This window comes from Anarhichas minor, unplaced genomic scaffold (genome assembly GCF_050575085.1).
Source record: "Anarhichas minor isolate MPS153535 unplaced genomic scaffold, ASM5057508v1 ptg000062l, whole genome shotgun sequence".
NCBI lineage: Eukaryota > Metazoa > Chordata > Actinopteri > Perciformes > Anarhichadidae > Anarhichas > Anarhichas minor.
This window is the reverse complement of record NW_027466508.1, coordinates 10109090-10121623: the sequence shown is the minus strand read 5'-3', so window position 1 is coordinate 10121623 and position 12534 is coordinate 10109090. Positions and strand designations below refer to the sequence as shown.

Below are 12534 nucleotides of genomic sequence, written 5' to 3'. Positions count from 1 at the left end.
AAAAGTCTGATTCTGATTTACTGAGCTGCTTGCCTGGAAACCATGTGACTGGCATCACATGAGGAGAGGGAGGGGGGGAGTGGCAGAGGGTTTGTGTGTGTGCGTGTTCCTATGGGGGCTTGACACACACACACACACACACACACACACACACACAGCATGTACTCCACTCCTGGCACCACAATAAGCTTTGTGATCAGTTTCCTTGGTTTCCACTGACAGTAAGCAGATACAGGCAGCTCGGAGAGGTAAACAGTAGCAGCTCTTTCTGGTGCACAGCCACAGGCACACAGACTCAAGAGTGGTGGGTGGGAGGAGGCAAGAGAGACGAGCCAGTACTGCAGCTGTTGTTTAGAGCTCAATGTAAATAACTTGATCCTCCTAATATTTGTACGTTTCATCATCAGATCAATCTTTACATTTGCACCTTTTCGCCGTACATGCATGTACATCTGCGCTAATTGCGCTGGCAGTAGTTACTAGGTGTATGTGGTTCAGTTAGGGCTGCATGGTGTGCAAAAGTGTCTCATTTATAAAAATCAAGTTATTACAGAGTGCAAAAAAAAAAAAAGGATATTCCAAGTGAAATAACCTGTTTGCGTTATTTAGATGATATATGGCTATGTTGGCCACCGTGAATCATGATGGTCCCATAGACTGTGACGTTAATAGTCACCGTCTGCGATCCCAACACAGTTTAATGGGTATGTCGGGACTGATGTCTTGTCTATAAAAAAAAAAGTGCCAATGAATTAGTAAGCAGACTTTCGGTTTTGTTCCGCCTGTGCAGGTGATAATTAAAGAGGATGCAACATACCCATATACATGCACGATGACGCCCTTGCAAGTGGTGCAGATATAGGGCGACAGAAATATAGATGTGTGACGTTTTAGTCATTTTGCCAAAAGAATAAAGCCACGGTCCAGTTCTATAACCGGGAAATGTTCACATTTATGTGCACTTTACACAATTTTATATTGAAGGACGCAACAGTGTTACTCCATTGTTGAATGTGGAAGACGTTTAAGTTCCCAGGATACATTTCCTGATATATATAATATCCAGATATCCTGTCAGGGGCATAGGCAGTCCAGGCACTAAGTACTGCGGCGCTTATTCTTTTGTATGTATCGTAACCGTCAAGACTCAAGTGCCTCTGCAGTGATTGCAACCTTCCATGATTGCAACCTTCCAGTAAAATCTAGGCAGCGTGTTTGTTGACAGAAGTGTGAACAACCATGTCCTTCATCAAGGTGTGGTTTGTATACAATGCCAGAAGTTTGATCGGTGTGAACTTTTTCTTGTGTGGCAGTACAACACTGTTGTGACATTAGGATGTCCAATAAAAAGCAGTTATTCACACATCTGCGTTCAGGCTGTACACTGCCGCCACAGCTGTGGCCACTCAAAAACTATTTATGTATTTCTGAAGTGATACCTATCCTTTGTATATATCAGCTGTTTTGGTTTATGCCTAGAACGTTATTTTACCGTTATCATATTTCCAGAGAAACAGGAAATAGTTTGGAGGTATATTCCCAGGATTAAACCCTATTCTGCACTATAGAAGCAGTGACCTACTTTTCAGTCTCTGAGACACACACACACACACACACACACACTCTGACAAAGGGACAGGAAAGCAGAGGTTAGGCATGCACTAAGACCCATTCTTAATAGATGCATTCCAGTGGATAGAGTTCATTGCTGCCTGTTGGTACACGCAATCCTGCACACACAACCTCCTGCATGACTGTCAATAAAGGGAAGAACCTGATGCTTGTAGTATGCAAGCAGAGATGTGTACAAGTATACTCAAGTGCAGACAAGTATACTCAAGCGCAGACAGTCTAAACTTAAGAAATTATCAAAATATCACGTGTCCCATGGCTGATGTGAACATAAACTCAATTTCACAAAGCATTGAGACTTAAGAGGAGCCAATATTATATAGAAGGAAAAATCATGTATGATTGAAAATGTAATCAAATGAAGGACGATGAAAAGAACAAAGTTCTGCAGTTGCTTTGTGAAGAATATCCACACACCACAATGTACTTATAAGTATATAAGTATATATGTAGACAGGCAGCACAAACTACAAAGCCCAAAACATCTTTTTAAGAGACAAGTGCTTTACCAATAGTGTATCAATGAAAGTGGCCTTCAAATTAGTATCAACTGATGGTTATATAAGTTCAAAAAGATATAATTTGTCAACATACCGATTCCATGGCTGTGGAAGAATGTCAGTGGGCTAAAATCCAACGAGAAAAACACCTGTCGTCTGAGTCCACAGAATCCTGAAAAACAAGATGAAAACAAAGCAAGCATTAGTTACTAGAACAGCACGAGCAGCTTCACATTGCTTATGATGGACGGGTATTGGAGGCGATGCTGAGGGTCGTGTTTCTCCTCCCAGCATCAGCTCATGCACAGTTCCCTGGCCAGCTGAGAAAGGCCTATGGAACAACAGGACACACCGACATGCATTTGGGCCCCTTTTTGTTTCCTCGACCCGACATTGAACACACCAACCCTGGTCTTTATCCAAAACAAGTAGAGCTGTGAACCTTCACTGGCCTCAGGATTCAATCGCACATGGCTACTTTTCCAACAATGAATACAAGCAGTCAGAGAAATCTGAACTCCCTTATTATTTACAAAGTGCTTTACAAAATCACAGCAGTCTATAATATAAAAAAAGCGGATTATTTTCTATACCAGTATTTGTGTGACCCACCTCAAAAAATAAACATTACAAAAACTAAACACACACAGGCTCTAAGGCAGGGCAGCGACACTGCATAGACATAGCTAGTTAGTTACATTTCCTTACTCTACTCCACACTAACTCGGTTTATGTCCCAGCATCAGAACACCACCACGGTTGAATTTCAGCCTGCGTGCAACATTGTTGACAACAGCGCAGCTAATATTGATAGTGAAAACAACAAGCTAGCGGAGTGCCATCTCACATCAAGGGGTGTGCACAAGCTCCGCCCTCGGTGAAACAATCAGAGGAGATGAGAGAGAAAGAGGAAGGAAAGAGAAACATAGAAATTGAAATTGAACTAACTCCAGATTATTCTGTCACTGCATCAATGCAGTCCGTCGCGACATGCAGTCGTCCGTGTCGCGATGCATGTTAGCAAATCGAGAAAGTTCCACCCCTCGAAAAATAGCCCAGCTCTGTACCCAGTCCCTGTGCTCGAACGTGGTTATGATGCATCATAAACCTGTATTTGTGCTGAACCATATATACTGATCTAAACAGATGTAACAACATTCGATTCAACCCTAATAAAGACTGGATTGTGTGGTACATGGCAAAGACATAACATAATGGAAACACATAACTAAGAGAAGGCAACAAGCTGATTAGTGTTAAAAAGCTACAGGTATAACCACAGTCAAATACGTCCAATTCGGAAAACTTCCACAGCTTCCATAAAATGCACCAACACAGTCGTCACCAAGTCACCATAAAGTCTCAAGATCAAAGAAATAATAAAAAGACATGAAGACATTTTTGGGACGTGACAGTATGGCCAGAATCACAATCAACACATTCAGCAAAAAGTGCCTAGGTTTGAGTTTCCGACAGCTTTAAAGTAAGTAACCGTTTTATTACAGAATAAGAGTTTAAATGTTGGGATAAACCAACCAGACGTTTTCGTACTCAATACAAAAAGAACCCAAACAACAGTCAGAAACAGCTCCGCTTGAGCAGCTTATCTGCGTGTTTGAGCGGAAAGAGAAAGAAAGATGGGAACCGATAGTGTTGCGTTATTTGTTCAAGAGATAACTTTTACGAATAAAACAGAAGAAGGCGGGTCAGATATGACATAATATCACTAATTTAAAGTGTGTCATGCATTTATGGAAGCGAGCTCTCCACCTCTCATTCCCCTTCTCTCAGTTTTGAAGTAAAAGTGCCATGTCATGGGGTATTTAACAGTAGCTTTGAGTATTATCTGGAATTAATCACATGCACACAGAGCCTCTATGTAAACCAGTGATCTATCTGAGCCCAGTTGTTTGAAAAGTGTCCAATCCGCACCGATTAATCTGTCAAACCCATTACCGGACGAATACTAGTACATAAGGTGTCCACATTGTCTGATGTTGATGATTGAAAACAACACTCGTCTGTGCATCAAGTGTTTCCAGTTGATTTAGAATATGCCGTTTGTGTCATATGAACTAGTGCAGAGGTCATGGCAGGGTTGTACAACTCTGGATCACTGGTTACGTTTCTCCAAAGGTTGATTTGGTTTCAACTTCTCGGCCCACACCGCCGCATCTTAGAAGCAGAGCCCACATTCAAATGAATGGGAGGACTGGTGTTCTCGCTGCAACACCTGATATGGTGTGAATGCAGAATAAGTAGCCAAATGAAGCATAAGACAACCTAACCGAACCAGCTAAAGCCCGGTTCCTAACCTTCCTGGCTGGCTGCCCTTCACCAAGTTGCCTCCCAACGATGACGGTTCTACCCTTTAAGGCATAACAAGAGGAGACCTTACAAGTGCCTGGGATATTTGTTTTACCCCTATACAAGTGCTTATTTATTAGTTGTCAGTGTTCATTTATAGCTCTGCTACAGGATAATATCAAACAGGACCTGAATGGAGGGTTTTACAGGACCGAGAACAAAGGCTGATCGTACAGACAGGGTGGCAGTTGGGTATTTGGGACAGGATTAAGGCCAGCCCTCAATGGGACGGCCTAAGTGGTAAGAAGGATGACTGTTAGATGTGTATTTGTCTTTGCACTGGAGTGGAACCTGTGGGGCTTTCCCAGCGGGAAGCACAGGATTGACGGATTGTAATAATCCAGAGAGGAAGCAGAACACTAACCTCCCAGCGGAGTTTTGGATACAGAATACAGACAATCCCCCCTTGATGATCACCTACATAAACTGCCAAGTAATACACTTTTAAAACAACTGTTAACTAGAAAAAGCATGGTAACACCAACAAACGTAACACAGAGCAAATCCAGAAACTTCAACCAGGTTGGTCTGTACATTTGACCATTTCTGAACATACAGATATGCTAGCTAGTTGAAAGAAGAAAAATATCAACAGTCCGTATTACAATAAAAGGACAATTTCAACGTTGACAACAACTGTCTGCAAGTGAAATAAAAGGAGCTGTTTTGAGCATGAAAACGGATCATCTATTGTTTATTTTAGTGATAACGTCAAAGGTTTAACAAGCCTCTTAACAGTTGCTAACAGTAGCACACTGCATTTAAACAGTAGAACAAAACTGACACGCAGCACTTGATATTTTGTTTTGACTATATAACGCACTTCAGAAAGCACTCCTCTTCATGGGAACAAAAAGACAACATACGAAACACAATCCTCTGCCCACACAAACTGAGATGCCACAGATAACATTACTGAAAGCCTCGGTATAAGTCACACTTTGCCCAGTTAAGTGTTTACCAAAGTGCCGACATCTGAAACCGGGGGTCTGTGCCCGACCATTTCTGCAACTCTATGAAACAGCCAATACTACATTTACACCCACTGTGAAGCTGAGAACGGAGCCGGGGTTTGAACATCTCTCTTTACATTCTTAACAGAACAATGTGTCACTTTTCATGCAAACAACTAATTGCAATAGTATGAATGTCTTCCAGGAGAAGCTGAAACTGTGCGACATTACCCCCGTATTTAAAACTATATTGCCAATTAATTCATAAACAAAATCAACAGGGATTTGGAGAATTATTACTATTATTTGACGTACAAAACATACAATAAATATGATCTCCTCAAAGCTACCAGACTCCAGTCAGAGAACAATAATGTTACCTCGCTACTCTTTGTAAAACACACTTCACTCAAACTGGACAGAAACAAGATAAAACTCATCCGTCAACGGTCTGCTAGTCTTCCCACTGTTCCAACAATCACAAACTCTGGTTTGAGTTTGAACGAGAGGCTGAATAAGTAACAGATAACTAGAAAAGGTGCACCCGTCAGGTGTGTCTGAAAAGGCCGCTGCTGTAGTGTATGATTGAACGAAGACATTCCACAATTGTCTAACCCAAAGTCCAGACACAATGGGCAGCAGGGTGAAACACACGGTCAAAGTCAAGAACAAGCGGCGACTTATGCAGACAATTGGCGCACAGTCGTCATACAAGACACGTGATACGATCTTGCCAAGGGGAAAAAAGGGAATTAGCAACGGTTGCTTCCGAGCATATTATCTTTGACTGAGCTACACCAGAGGAGAATCAGAATGCGTCACATGTGTAGCACACAAACACTGTTGAGTAGAGGTGGGCAGTAGAATGGTTTCAACACCATGTTACATTCTGCCACAACGACGGTTCTGCAATACAGACTTTACCATGAGACGAGGGTGACACCATACCAGAGGAACTACGTCCCCCCCCCCCCCCACACAGTTTATACCGTCTATGCTCACATACAGGCTTTCGCCATTCGGTTTTGTCATTTTTTTCATTTTGGCGGCCATGTTAACAGTTTAGAGCAGCAGCACAGCCTGCGTGAGCAGTGCGGCTGCAACTTGTACGCATGTGGTGTCCACACAGACAGCATTGCTGCTGCAACAGATGATTTTCATTGTCTTGTTTTGATGAGCGGACAAAAGCCGAGCCGCTCCACTCATGATCCCTGTGTCTTTTAAGATGTAAAATGTTGTGTTGTCTGCTTCTTTAAAAGGTGTGAATTATTTTCAGTGTAATACAATTCCCATTTTGGCTGTGGTGAAAAGGAGGTGAGATAACTTTGAAATTATAAAACAACAGCAACTGTGTGAAAAACTATATTTTGTATTGCTGAGATTCAGGTTGCTCAGCAATACATTTTACTCACAACTCAAAACAACAGCATGGCTACAACTAGGCTACTATAATGCTGAAAAAAATAAATAGATCACAAAGCAATTACATTTTGGAGCAGGCTGCTCCTCCCAAGACACGTATAGCTATATTTCCTATTTGGAACCAAACAAATACAATTTTTAAAATGTTTGTTATCTTAAGATGTGTTTTTAATTTTTGTCTTAATTTTATTCCTTAGAATTTTGTAACATTGTGATATAATACCATCACCACAAAATCCCCCCAAAATACCGTGACATAAATATTAGGTAATATCACACACACCCATACTGCTGACCGGCACAAAAACATCTTCCATCAGACCAAGTCAATAGAAAGACAAAAGAACGCATGTACATGTACAGAAACCAGCACATATAAATACAATATATTCTACATACACAATGAAATACATGTGCTCAACACTATGGAAGTGGAGCAAATGAACAGGTCGGAGGTGAAAGGTCAAACTCCTACCCAAAGTAAGGCTTCATTTAACCAAGCCTAGTCAAAAGCACTGCCTCCACACTGTGTGGAGCCGAGGCCAAACATTCAACATTATCGTGCATAATAATTACAGCAAATTTCTAGCTCTGCATCACCATGACAACATGGCTGCATATTTAATTCCTCTGCATGTTTACCGAACATGTTCCCGTTATCTAACAGCTGAAATATCAGCAGTGCGTTTTAGAGCGCTTAACTGAGCTTTAAAACAATAGAACAGAGAGACTGCCGGTTCCATGTGCACGACCAGTCGTGACACATGACGTGTGTGTGTGTGTGTGTGTGTGTGCGTGCGTGCAAAAGAAGGAGCCATTCCCTGGGTGCTGTGGGATTAAGGAGGAGACAGGGGCTCTGATGCTGGCTTCAGGACACTGGCTTCTTTTGTCCTGCTCTTCTGTCATATGGCTTCCGATTACAAGAAGAGCTTCCATTTCAACAAACTGGTATCACTGCTGCTACTATATATGAAATATCTGGACCATATCTGGACCACCCCCCCACCCCCACCTCCCCAGGGCAATAGAGCACCTCTCCAGTCAGTCCTGTGTCTGTGCTGTCCTATCAGAGACCAGATCAGAAGCAGCTGAAAGGAGACCTGCAACAACAGCGCTGACCTCTGTCTGATTTCATAACGCGTGTCACAGGCTCTGTACGTATCATGCAGGGAGACTCATCCACGCTCACACTGCAGTCTTTGCAGCAACAGTAGATAATCTCTAACAAAATTCACAAGCTGGCCGAATGTTGTGTAGTTCATGTGCAGGACACAGTATAAGCATAGGATTAGAAATGCTGGCACAGAATCTCAGCAAGACAGAAACTAACACGCAGTGCCGCTGGGATTGGTGAAATAAAGCATCTATAGAGCCAAACGCAGCCTGCTAATAGACACTGTTTAATTTCACTATAACAAAGCTCCCGGTGTAAAAGGCCTTCACACTACGTGTTAGGTTGATGGAGGGTACAGTGCTAATGGTATCCGTCACTGGAGAGCTCAGTGATGGTTCGTGCTATGATGCCGATGAGGAACCGACCTTTATATTTAGTCTGAGCACTAAACCAAACAATAGGAAGCAACAGCAGCTCAATACAATCGCCTGGGTTCGGCCGGCAGTGTGTCAAAGCATCAGGTATCGGAGCTTATGGTCGTATCTTCACTAATTAGATTCAGTCATCTGCTCGTCTATGCTCAAACACCGGAGGGGATATCTGACACCGGAGTGTGGGGGAGACAGCTGGGGGAGGAGAGAGAAAAACGCTACACCTCTCCTCTTCAAAAAACATCTACATTATTGATATCGCCTGGCTTCTGTAGGGAGGGACCGCAGCACAGCGATCCAGCATGAGCTACCAACACAGACCTGGCAGCTCGATCCCAATGAGTCGATCTGAAGACCAAACACACCGGTGCAACGAGGCGTCGTAAAAAGCTAATGCAGGGGCGATGATGAGCAGGGAGTTAGGAAAACAATCGGTCTAGATAAAGATAAAAAGGTGAGTCTGTGGGATGGCTGGATAGCAGCTGAGCCACAAACCAGCTAAATAAAAGCCCGGTATTAAATGGAGGCCGAGACGTGATGGGTGGAGGAGGGGGAGGAGAAGGGATGAGAAGGCTGCAGCACTCGTGACACAGTTAGCGACAGCGCTCGTTTGTTTGGCTCACTCGCTCAGCTCCTCTAGCTATGAACCTTCTGCTGTTGTCAAGGTAACAAGCCCTCTGGACCTGGGGAAAAAAAATTAAAAAATCTCTCATCACATTCAAAAGATGTCTTTTGAAATGCTGGCCTCAACCTGAGAAGTGTTCTCTATATACAGCCTGCGCCATTTAAACATTCCCCGTACATAACTCTCCGATGTCGCTGGAATTCAAAAGAAGGATAACAATAACAACATAGCGACTTAACATCTATAGCAATGCTGTTCACACTGCGTCGTGAACAATAATCTATTTTCAATTCAATTAATAACTAATCCAACGCTTCATAAGACAAGCAGCCTTTTGGTTGAGCTTTTAATGGTGAAACACGGGGATTTCACCCATTTTAACATCAAAGGGGTTCATAAGAACAAATTAAAAAAAAGGTATGAACCGAAGAGCATGAATGTTGTGCTCATACGTTATGAGCAATTACAACCGGGGCTGGGAGGAACATGTTGTGCATTAAGCCCCCAAGTCTGTTACGTTCTGACAAAGTTTCCAATCTCATGATTATACACCAATATGTTTCCACTCTTAGAACGAGAGTGTAACATTATTAGGGCTTAACAAATAACACAATGGTCCTCCAGCATCATACTCTACAGTTGCATTTACATTATACGTCCAATTAATTAACGAAGTAAATGATGTCGCCAAAATACCCACAAATTCAGTGACGGTACGGTAACTGCACCCAAAATGAGACGTTGGCCGAATCATTACTACTTCAATAATCTGTCAGCAAATATATAGTTCAGTCTTCTCACAGATTTCCCTTTTAGGACAACCGATTATTGGAATTGTGTTCATTTGACCCTCTATTGCTGTGGGACAACACTCTTGTATAAGATGTTTGAGATCCATGTATATTGAGCTTCTTTTCTGCTCTTTCAAATCGTATGATTATATACATTGTGCCTTAACAAGTAGCAGTTACAGCAGTGTTATTACAGCAGCAAGGGCCAGAACTGCAGAATCGACAAAACATGAGAATGCAGAGGGCTTTGGACGTATCAACACACTGATGTTTAGTTAAATCAGGTCGGGATATGCCAAGTCACATCCTCGGGCTAAACTATAAGCCAATATGTGTCTCAATACTTAAATCGAGCAGTCTATATTTAATGTATTGTGTATACTATCAAAGACAATGACGCTGCCCATCACAAATCAGAGCCCAAGGCGTCTGCCAGTCAAAAACCCAAAGTATATTCATCAAATTACAATTATATGAAAATAACAGGAGCAAGAAAAATCCTCAATTCAGAAGCAGTATATCTATTTTGATTCTTGACATAAATTAAGTTTTTTTTAAGACGTATACTCTAGCTATTGAGATGATCCACAATATGCCACCGTCCTATTTTACAGCATAGAAATATATGCGTCAGAAAAGCAACGGTTCTTTTCAGACACATCCCAGATACTTTCTCTATGCTTCAACGCATTGTTGGCGCGTATCAATAAAAAGTATATGCTAGCATATGCGTTATTGTGTGTTATAGTGGTTATAGAAGTGTAATTTATAGTGCTGATAGATTGCTGCAGGACAATGTATGTTATGGTAGATTAAATGTGAGTTTCATTAAATCATCTTGCAACTAAAAATAGATAGACTGTCGATCAAAACCAGCCGGTTTTTAGCTGAGAGGCCATGACTGGTGACCAGCCGGTCAGTTTCATATTTAGTTTTTATTAGGGTCACATGTATTTATAGTTTTATGTCGGCACAAAGCGTCCCAGACAGTAACGCCTCAGCCAAACAACATACACACACACATCGTTGGTGTGGAAGTTCTTTAGCAGCAGTGAAAAAGACAAAGCTTGCAATTTTATCACAACTGCAAGTCCAAAATTAGCCGTGAAGGAACAAACCTTAAAACATGTGGTACAACCAAGTTATACACTTATTATATGGTAATGCATTCTCAGAGTACTCGCAGTGAGCAGCTCCTCTGCCCACAGCACAGGGTCTCTATCTTTGACTTGATGATGTTCAAGCTCTACTCAGTAAACACGAGTATTGAGTGAAGACTGTGATTATAATGCTATTGTGATGTGTTTAAATGCAATCTTGTAAAGAAAATTGCTTTTGGTGAGAAACTTTAAAAAGATAGTTGCTTGAAGGAGATGCTTTCTCTAATCTCCAATACTAACCTTCAAAAATCAGAATCGAGAGAAATCTCAATTAGCGGGTCAGAACAAAATTGCTTCTCAGTGAATCTCTAACTCCGTGTTTTTAACAATGGCACAGTGCACTATACAGTTAGTGAAGGCCAGCCAGCCTATTCACTCGCACCGTGATTTTCTAACGCGCACGCACGCACGCATGCGCACGCACACACACACGCACACACACAGTTGTGCCATTTGTCATTTTCTGTTGCCATGGTTGCAGTGAAAGACGGAGCTCTTTGAATATATTGGAAATGGAGGCGTAGCAGCACATGGTACATTATGGACATAAACACCACTGAACACGTCGACTGTGCTGCTTCTGAACGCCTGCGGCCATCCGTTCACCCACACAACTCTCAGCCAGTTAAGAAGAAGCCATTTAATAAATATCTAGAGCTGACACACATCCCGAGTCCTGTGTTCAGCTACAAAGCCAGATATCCACATAAGGATGTGAAACTCAGATCTTTAGCAATGCAACTTCTGTGTTCTTCAAAATACTACATTCAATTCAATATATTTAATATAGCCAATGTATAGCAATAGATGCCATGTGTACAGAATGAACATGACAGAGTCACTACGCAGAGTATTGAACACATTCAATGCTTATTATAAATCTTCAGCATGCCTCTTCACAATATGGAGCTAACATTGTTATTACCAGACAGTATGGATCCACGGTGTAGGTGCGACAGCTTGCTGCATGAGCGAGTGAAACTACTGCAAAGCACAAGGAGTGGGGGAAATGGCACAGGCAGTCTGTGGTTGTGCGTGTATACCAATACAATAACCACTGTTTCATAAGAAAAACACTATCGTAGGCAGAGTGTACATGAGCTACTACTGCTGACACCAATGAGGGCTGTATACCATAAACACAAACACACCCACACAGTACGAGTGTTGTGCATGTTATTTTTCTCTCACTCTGAGGAGGGGAGGAACAAAAAAAAAGAAAAGAAAACTACACAAAAGGTCGCTGCAGATAAAAATCAAGGGACAACTCTCCACGTTGTTCGGTGGAGGTATGACTGCACCCATGTGCACACGAGGGGCAGAATGAGAGTACACATTAAGAAATCATGTATGTTTTGGTCCAGCACGATTCTACTTTCTGCCCTCACGTCACATGACACAAACATCTACCCATTAGCGTCCTAGTTGAATCTATGGGAAAGCAAACAAGAGAAAGACCTGCAGACAGTTAGCGAGAGCATTCTCGCTCTCAGCATTAAAACGCTGGACATGTACTGATGTGCAGCACAAATGTAGAAA

The 12534-nt window shown here is 42.1% G+C and overlaps 1 protein-coding gene across 2 annotated transcripts in view; it reads right to left on the bottom strand.

Annotated features, from left to right (window-relative positions):
* The window catches only part of ankrd11 (ankyrin repeat domain 11), a 91468-nt gene that overhangs the window by 66879 nt on the left and 12055 nt on the right, over positions 1 to 12534 (bottom strand). For both annotated transcript variants that reach the window (XM_076077916.1, XM_076077918.1), the window contains exon 2: positions 2227 to 2304. The gene's annotated coding sequence lies outside the window, so the exon portion shown is untranslated. The remainder of the gene's footprint in view (positions 1 to 2226; positions 2305 to 12534) is intronic.